Source organism: Clupea harengus, chromosome 15, assembly GCF_900700415.2.
Source record: "Clupea harengus chromosome 15, Ch_v2.0.2, whole genome shotgun sequence".
Lineage (NCBI taxonomy): Eukaryota > Metazoa > Chordata > Actinopteri > Clupeiformes > Clupeidae > Clupea > Clupea harengus.
Genome location: NC_045166.1, coordinates 20,110,904 through 20,120,903, shown reverse-complemented (window position 1 = coordinate 20,120,903; position 10,000 = coordinate 20,110,904). Strand labels below are relative to the sequence as shown.

Sequence of the window (10,000 nt, the reverse complement as noted above, 5' to 3'; positions counted from 1 at the left end):
AAGCAGAAAAACACACAATCTTACAGAAACACACACTCTTACAGAAACATGCATCTACAAACACACACTCTTACAGAAACACACACTTTTACAGAAACATGCACTCACAAACACACACTCTTACAGACACATACACTTACAGAAACATGCACACAACACACACATTTTCTCTCTGCCTCATATACACACATAGGTACACACATACACACATAGCTCCATCCCCTCACACTCACACACACACACATACACACACACACAGGGAGAGAAACAAAGACAAACGCACACACACACTCACCCAGACTGAAGGAGCTACATGCAACAGAAAAACCCATTTAAATTCAGACCAAATCCTCCATTAAAAGATAGTTTGACAGCGTTAAGCAAACCTCTCTTACTGAAACCATCCACTGACCCCAGAACAGAATTTATGATGGTGTATACAGGAGCAAGACAGATCTAAACATCTGCTGACTATCCACCCGACATGCTTGTTAATCAGTCAACTGCTCTCACTCAGCGCAGGTCATGTACTGGGGAAACCTTCATATCTGGCCCAGATGACATTACTGTACTGGAAACATTTGTATCTTCATGGGGAATAATGTTTACTAGTTGTGAATTGATGTTCTTGCTTAAGACTGCTTATGATTTCTAGGAGATATTTCCTGAGATATGCCAGAAGCAGGGCCCAGTGTGTCTGTGTGTGTGTGTGTGTGTGTGTGTGTGTGTGTGTGTGGTGTGTGTGTGTGTGTGTGTGTGTGTGTGTGTGTGTGTGTGTGTGTGTGTGTGTGTGTGTGTGTGTGTGTGTGTGTGCGTGCGCGCGCGTGTGTAGGACAGAGTGATGGCTATCTGACCCAGTTCTAAAGGTGACCAGAGGACAGACCCACTCCAACTCCTTTTTCTTCGCCTTCTGTCATCTCTCTAAGGGTGTGGAGTAAGATGCATGTGGAGAATTCAGAGAAGGAGAGAGAGAGAGAGGAATAGAGAGAGGGGGAGGGAAAAGATAGATAAAGAGAGATAGAGGGAAAGAGAGGGGGACAATAGATAGAGAGAGAGAGAGAGAGTGGAGAGGGGAGAGAGAGAGGAAAAGAGAGAGAAGGGGTAGAGACATAGAAGGAGAGAGAGAGGCAGCGAGAAAGAGAGATGGGAGGAACATTGCCACCAATGTGTGAAATCCCGCTTGAAAACACTCCATAAACACTTCAAGCGACTGCAGACTTCACACTAATCCAGCTGCCATCCTTCTCTCCGGCAAACATCCGTGATGACAGCCAGACACACACACACACACACACACAGTAGTCGTATGGCGTGAAGTGATTTCTAAAAATACTGTGCTTCTCACTCGTCAATGAGAGGGACTTTCCATTTAGCAATGGCAATGGTGTGAGAAAATGGTGTGTGTTTGAGATACGAAGGACCATACGTAAACTCACACACATACAAAGACACACACACAATGTATTTACACACATGAAGAACACACACAATCTGCAAAAACAGCTTTGAGCCACTTTGCTCTTTAAGCCCCCTGCCAAGGTGAATCAGATCAGACATATAAACACACACACACACGCAAACACACTGCAGGTGACTCACTATCATCCCTGTTCATCAGTGGTAAGTAGGTCAACGAGACCGTGGCTTCTGGCTTGTCTGTGATTGTGTGTGTTGGTGTGTGTGAGGTGAATTTAAACAAACACAGACATTAAGTAGGCTCCTCCCCTCTAAAGCAGACACTGTTCATTTGTTTCTAGATTATTTTGGCTGTTGTCTACTGTGCTACCAGTTTGGGCCAAGTATTAGATTCTAAATCAGACTGTGATAATCAGTGGGCATCACCATATGAATATGTATCAAACTAAATACAGTCATAACTGTATGACGGGCATATTTGCCTACCAGAGAGGAAAAGACACACAAACAACCTTCCCTGTGAATGTACCATTGCAGAGATCAGTCATGTCTCCTCTGGCCAGTACACTGGCCTCAATAGCCATGTTTCCTCTATTGGGTCAGTGTGAGCAAGGGCTATCTTTGGGCTAACTGGGGCTAATGGCCTGGGGCCTCAAGCTGCGAGAACAAAAACCTTTTGCTTTTTCCTATCGGCCCGATAGCCCTGCAGTATTGCCCTGAAACCCGCCCATCACAAGCAAGCGGGAAGTGGAAGTTGTGTGAAAAACAAAAGTTGAGAAATGGAATATTATAATACGGGTAGATGAAATCAAGCATTCTGATTGGTTGAAAGGAGGTCACGGGGTGTACTGTATTGAGCCATAATGTACTGTACAGCTGTTTACATTTACCTGAGCGTTCCATATCAGTGCGCACTCAAAATATACTACCTTAGTTAGAAAAAAAATGGCGGACCAAATCTCCGTAGATCATCGTATTTGTACCTAAAAGTTTTAAGTTTTACTTTTTTTTGCTTAGATTTTTAGAAAGTTACCGAGAAATAGACACTGTACAATATAAAAACTCCATTATTGTAACTGAAAAATACGTCTAAGAGGATTTGCGCGGTATATTGCCACCTATCAAAGGTTAGCATGCTACTAGCCGTTAGCGATAAGCAATTCCTCTGTGTTTTTGCAAAGCATCTGCCCCCATCATTTACATTTATCTTGTACATAAACCGGAGATTTCAAGAGTAGAGATGCCTTTCAATATGCAGTTGCAGGATGGGTGAACAACACCAAGATATGGCATTTGGAGACAAAAACAATATGTATGAGATCACAGGACATGTATCCTGGATCTGATCAAAGCTAACTGTTCCTGAGCAAGCAAGAGTGCCAATATGGGCTAACGAGTTGTAGCCAAATCCCAAAGGGCTAAACAGCTCGCTAGTTATTAGCACTCTAGCTTGCTCAGGAGAGTTTAGCTCTAATAAGACACAGCAATTATTCACGATTGTATCAATTGTATATCTAGGTTTTCTCTGGCGACTGTTGTCGCATCCATCAGCACAACATATGCCGGGCAGTTTTAACTTTCTGTGGGTTGTGACCGTAAACAGGTCGCTAGCTATTACCACTTTAGCTTGCTCAGAAGAGTATAGGCTAACAAACGTGATGTTCCCAATGCTGTTTGTCTGTTGCATAGCAACAGCCACACATTCGGGGACTATTTTCTATAGAGTCTAGGCTACTGAAATGCGATACACAACGTTTGGTGGCTATTACAACTATTTTGTGCTTACTATTTAGTTACTATTTATAATGTTGCTGGCAGCCGTATTATAAAAGCAATAAGGTACTTGAGGCAGTACTGTATCGTCAATAATGTACTGTGCAAGGGTTTGCCGGCCCTCCGATTTGCGTCGGGCCTAACAACACCCTTGAACAGTACATTATTGACGATACAGTACTGCCTCTCGTACCTTATTGCTTAATTACGGTAACTTCTATTCTCCTCTATTGCTTAAAACAGTCATATACTGGAATAGAAGTTTATTTAGCGATCCATATCACAGGTAACCTGAAGATGTGGCTCTAATATAAGCCAGCTATAAGCATAGTTCACAGTTAGATAGCAAGCCAGTCTCAATTGTTTACATAAGTGAAGTTAACATTAGCCTGTGTTTAAAGCACACCATTAACATAACATGCTAATTGTTCCTTGCAATAAATTAGCTTTAATAACCATCCAATCCAAATTGGATGGCAATCAAACATCCATACATATTTGGTTCACTGGAGCCAATGATATATTGAAATATATTGAGATTTGATTCATGTCTAATGAAATGCAGCCTGCCTGCGTCATGTTTGTTAGGCGGAACTTTGGTTATAAGTGATGCGCACCCTTGGTAGTTGTGCAACTTGAAATGTCTTAGCATTCATGCCCATCAACTAAGTCCTAGTCCTATCAAAAGTATAACAAACGTGTTAGTTGTTCTCCTCCACTTGATCAAGCTAACATTGCATGTTTTTATTAGCACAAATATTAAGCAGAGCCCTAATTTCGTGTGCTGACCAGCTCCAACGATTCTCCATTTTGTATTATCTGTTAAGGTTATTTGATAGCGCATCTGTTATATCATAGTGAATAGTTATCTTGTTTTGACGCTGAGGGAGGGACTTCTTCATTACGTTATTATCAGTGTAAGCCCTTGCCCCATTGATGTCCCATTATTTCTCTCAGGATTGTTTAATTTAACATCATCCAAAAGTGTTTGACCCCACTTTGACCCCAACACTGTCCTTTATTTGTGAGATGATTTTGAGGAATTAAACCATGTTTGAAGCTGCCTGGTTGCTATGGTTGCCTAGTTGCTATGCTAGCTAAGTAACCTTAAACGGTTTAAATGGGAGAGTCCCATTTGCATGACATGATAGCTAGTTATCTAGCTGACGTTACAGTCTCTTCGATTTAACTCATACAATTGTAATAGGAGAAGGTAGAAACCCCTCAGGGTGCCTGTGCAGCTTCACTGCTTGGCCCCCAGATACATACGTTTATTATGTTGTTCCTTAACAGCTCATTAGTTCATATTAACACACTAGCAACTGTTAAGATAAAGCGTTAAAGAGTTAAGATAGCTAGGTTAACTGAAGCCTTAACTATGACTGTGCCATGAATTACTGTTCTATTTCGGTCACTATACTAGAAACCTTTGCTGGCAGTACTGACTGTCTTTCATCTCGTGGAGGCGCTCACTAGTCCGCAACATGGTGCTTCATGTGGAAATAAAGATTTACAGAACTTTGCTGTGATTGACGGCTAAGTGGGAATGGGAATTCGTTACGGATTATTTCTTATCTGGCATTGTCACGGATTGTATATGTGAGTGTACGTGTGTAGGTCTGAGAGAGTATGTAATAACATAATCAGCTAATTGGGACAGATCTTTGTAACACACTGGTGAGAATACCACAGTTTTCCACAGAAAACACACACATACACACACACACAGACTAGACCAAGCAAATGAAAATAACAAGATTCACCAAATGTGTGTGTGTGTGTTTGTGTGTGTGTGTGTATGTGTGTGTGTGTGTGTGTGTGTGTGTGTGTGTGTGTGTGTGTGTGTGTGTGTGTGTGTGTGTGTGTGTGTGTGTGTGTGTTTCTGGTGCTGAATAAGGGTAAACTTCCTTTTTGTTATCCCTTTAGGGTTTTGTTATCCCTTTCCAGCATTCTCCTCAATGAGTAGAACACAGAAGCACAGGGTAATTTATATACATGCATAAACACACACACCACACGCATACACACACACCACACGGCATGAGCAATTACACACTTTCATTTCTCTCTGTGTCTAATGGGAGCTGGTTTAATGAAAGCATAAGCCATCAACCACAATCACGGACATAAATAGAGAGAGAGACAGATAGAGAGAGAGAGAGAGTGGGAGAGCACGAGAGAAGCAATTGGAAATGGAGCATGATGGTAGAGAGTGATATGAAGACGATTAAAGAAAAGAGGTGAGAAAGATGGTGAGGAGAGAGAAGAGGGTGAGTAAGAAAGTCACAAGGAAGAATTTAAAAGAGGGAGCAATGGGGCGAGATAAAGAGAGAGAAAAAGAGGGAGAGAGAGAGAGAAGTGGGTCAGAGTGATTAGTGCCGGTCTGTAGAGCTGATAAGGGATGAGAGGGAGAGAGAGAGAGAGAGAGAGGGAGGAAGGAAGGAAGAGAGAGAGAGAGAGAGGAATGACGGAAGAGAGAGAGAGAGAGAGAGAGAGAGAGGAATGACGGAAGAGAGAGCTCAGGACTGAGTGGGTGGGTGGCAGAGGAACTGCATTTCACAGGGTGAGAGAAGAGTGAAGATGGCGCATGCACACACACAGCTCTAACACACACACACACAGCTCTAACACACACTTCTCCATGTTCTGTGAGGCCAGTGCACTCTCTCTCTCTCTCTCTCTCTCTCTCTCTCTCTCTCTCTCTCTCTCTCTCTCTTTCCCTCTCTCTCTCTCTCTCTCACACACACACACACATACACATCCTCAGTCATACCATGACAACTGAATGTCCCTTCCCCAATGTGTTGAGTTCATGCCATGAGGTGTGTGTAAGGTAGAGAACCATAACTAACTACTTCAAGTTCAAGTTCAAGTTCAATAGAATTGCTTTTGTCTGAACTGGCACATGAGGCAAAGCGCGGGATTGCTGAGATTGCTGGCTAATGTCGGAAGGCAATGTCAAGTTCCACAGTATGATGTTGTCATGTTGCTATGAGACAAGACACGGTGTTGGGTGTTGTATTGTGAATGGTTATTGAGTTTACGTTTTCCTTTAAAGATGCAGTTGAGGAAGCCGTTGAAAGGAAGAAGCTAAAGTATGTGGAACGGGTAGCAGAAGTGAGGGAACGAGGTGGGTAAGCACACACAATACCAGTGGAGATAGGTGTTAGAGGCTTTGTAGCTAAATCAATCACAGCGCTTCTGATGGACTTTGGTTTTCAAGGATGGTCACTAGGGCTGGACGATATGGCTCAATATGCTGAGACGAAATGACGATGCAATAAGATACGATACGATACGATAAGATACGATACAATATAATCATAAATATTTCATCAGTAAATGTTTAAGTTTCAGTATTCAATAGTAATATCAAAAAGGTTAACACAGAATTCATATATCTAAACAGTTGTGTTTAATTGAAATAAAAAATAGAAACAAATTGCACACACGGCAAATCTTAAATGCTAAAATAAGTTGCACACACACACACACACAGACACACATGTGCAGAAAATTTGTTCTGCTTTCAATTCTGCCTCTATTGTGAGAGTACACCTCTTGACAACCCAGATCACCCCTCCCCCACAGTGTCCTTAAACAAATCTGATTTGCTTGCTAAACAAACCGTCCAATCGAGCACCTCTATCTCCATCAAGTCCATCTTCTCCAAACACCTCAGGCAATCCATCTGTGTGTGTGTGTGTGTGTGTGTGTGTGTATGTGTGTATGTGTGTGTGTGTGTGTGTGTGTGGTGACACTGACCACACAAAGCACTGAAACAGGCTGTCCAGGTTAAACCAATCCATCAAAGATGCACAGCTCAACCATCAACATGCTAATCACATTTTACATGTCTCCAATTTACAGCCTCTTCCTTTCTCCTTGTCTTTCTGTCTTTCTTTTTTCTCCTTTTCTCTCACACACATATGCTATTTTTGTGACTGTATGGATGAAAATGTCTATGTGTGCATATGAGTGTTGATTTCTGTGTAAACAAGAGATATTTCTTAAGTCGATCATTCTGTTCTGAAGAAAGTCACAAGTAAGAATTTAAAAGAGGGAGCAATGGGGCGAGAGAAAGAGAGTTCTCATGAAAACACCGTATTATAGTCTTTCTGCAAAGTCATCTGCTTTCTCCTCGTCTCTTCTCCGCGTCTCTCTCTCTCCCCCCTCTCTCTTTCTCTCTACAGTCTCTCCCCTCTTCCTCTCTCCCTCCTACTCAGTCTCTCTCTCTCTCTCCAACCTCTCCCTCTCACTCACTCTGTTTCCCTCTCTCTCCAACCTCTCGCTCCCTCTCACTCACTCTCTTTCTCCTCTCTCTCTCTCTTCCCTTCTACACTCTTTCTCTCTCTTCCTCTCTCTGTCTCTTTCACTGTCTTTCTCCTCTCACTCTCTCTCTTTCCCCCTCTTTCCAACCTCTCCCTCTCTCTTTCCCCCTCTCTCCAACCTCTCCCTAGCCTCCCTCAGAACAGACAGGTCAGCGTTTGAGCTTTAGTATGAAAGCAGAATACTATGTTCTTTGTGTGTGTGTGTGTGTGTGTGTGTGTGTGTGTGTGTGTGTGTGTGTGTGTGTGTGTGTGTGTGTGTGTGTGTGTGTGTGTGTGTGTGTGCATATAAGGATTATAGAAAGGCGAAGAGACCCACAGGCAATGAACAATAACAATTCTCTAACATACACATACAGTGGGGAAAATAAGTATTTGAACCCCTGCCAAGTTTGGCCACTTGCAAAGAAATGTGTGATCTATAATTGTAATGGTAAGTGTATTTTAACAATGAGAAGTAGAATATCAACAAACAAATCCAGAAAACTGCATTTTATAACATTTATGACTTTATTTGTATTTGATGTAGAAAATAAGTATTTGAACCCCCAAGCAAACAGCAAGAATTCTGGCTCCCAATGACCAGTTATGTGCCCAAGAAGCACACAGATTAGTCCTCATTAGGCCTAACAAGGTACACCTGATCTCAACTGGTGACGAGTATAAAAAAAACCTGTCCAAAGAATCATACTTCACACCTTCAACCTCACCACCATGGGCAAGACCAAAGAGTTGACCAAGGACGTCAGAGATAAGATTGTAGACCTGCACAAGGCTTGAATGGGTTACAAAACCATCGGCAAGCAGCTTGGTGAGAAGCAGACAACTATTGGTGCGATTATTCGTAAATGGAAGCAACACCAAACAACTGTAAATCGCTCTAGGTCTGGGGCTCCATGCAAGATATCCCCTCGTGCGTTATCGGTGATCATCCGAAAGGTGCAGAATAACCCCAGAACTACACAGGGGGACCTTGTGAATGATCTCAAGGCAGCTGGGACCACAGTCACCAAGAAAACCAACTACACACACTACGCCGTAATGGTTTGAAGTACTGCAGCACTCACAAGGTCCCCCTGCTCAAGGAAGCACATGTACAGGGCTGTCTGAAGTTTGCCAATGAACACTTGAATGATTCTAAGGAGGATTGGGAGACAGGATGTGGTCAGATGAGACCAAAATCAAGCTCTTTGGCATCAACTCGACTTGCCGCGTTTGGAGGGGGAAGAATGCTGAATATGACCCCAAGAACACCATCCCCACCGTCAAGCATGGAGGTGGAAACATTATGCTTTGGGGCTGTTTCTCTGCCAAGGGTACAGGACGACTCCACTGCATCGAGGGGACTATGGATGGGGCCATGTAACGTGGAATATTGGGCTTGAACCTCATTCCCTCATTCCCTCCCATTGAAAACGCAACCTTAAGGATTTGGAGAGGATCTGCAAAGAGGAGTGGACCAAAATCCCTCCTGAGATGTGTGTAAACCTGGTGACCAACTACAAGAAAAGTCTGACGTCTGTGCTTGCCAACAAGGGTTATTCCACCAAGTACTAAGTCATGTTTTGCTAGGGGTTCAAATACTTATTTTCTGCTTCAAATGCAAATTAAGTCATAAATGTTATAAAATACAGTTTTCTGGATTTTTTTGTTGATATTCTGTTTCTCACTATTAAAATACACCTACTATTACAATTATAGATCACACATTTCTTTGCAAGTGACCAAACTTGCGAAATCGGCAGGGGTTCAAATACTTATTTTCCCCACTGTATCATGTTCTTTGTTTGACAAAAAATATATATATTATATAATAATATTCCCCTAATGAGACACACAAATTAGCATCTTCTCTTCTGTTTCCCACAGCTATATGATCATACATAAGAGAAGAGGCATGGAGAAGTAATATGAATGAACAGAATGAGAGAACATGAGAAAGAGAAATAGATTTATAGAGAGACAGCGAAGCCAGTTGTTCCTCTGGGAATGCACGGTGGAAAGTCAATAGTTCTTTGAATTTGGTTTGGATCAAGAGACACATACACACACACACACACCCACACACAGACACACATATACACACACACACATACAACATGAATGACCAAACCAAACCAAAGGACCTGCCATATCTTGCGTAATGTGAGGAAAAACAATAATTAGCTCTCTTGCAAATCTCTCTCTCTCTCTCTCTCTCTCTCTCTCTCACACACACACACACACACTGGGTGTATTTCTAAGGACCGATATAGCCCTTTGTCCCTGTGGAAAAGCCTGAAGAAGCGCTTTCCTTGTGAATGACCTTCATTGATTTACAGAGCAGAGCCAACCAGACAGCGGAGTCCATCATGACCAACACACACTGCAGCCAAACTACCCGAGACATCACTCTCTCCCTCTCCCTCGCACACACACACATAGAGCATACACACATGCTTCCACATACATACACACAAAGCAACTAGAGATAGAGGCAGAGT

General features: G+C 42.6%; 1 protein-coding gene across 1 annotated transcript in view; it reads right to left on the bottom strand.

Moving 5' to 3' along the window:
* ppp1r14c (protein phosphatase 1, regulatory (inhibitor) subunit 14C) overlaps positions 1-10,000 on the bottom strand; it is a 20,968-nt gene that overhangs the window by 5,483 nt on the left and 5,485 nt on the right. The window lies entirely within an intron of this gene.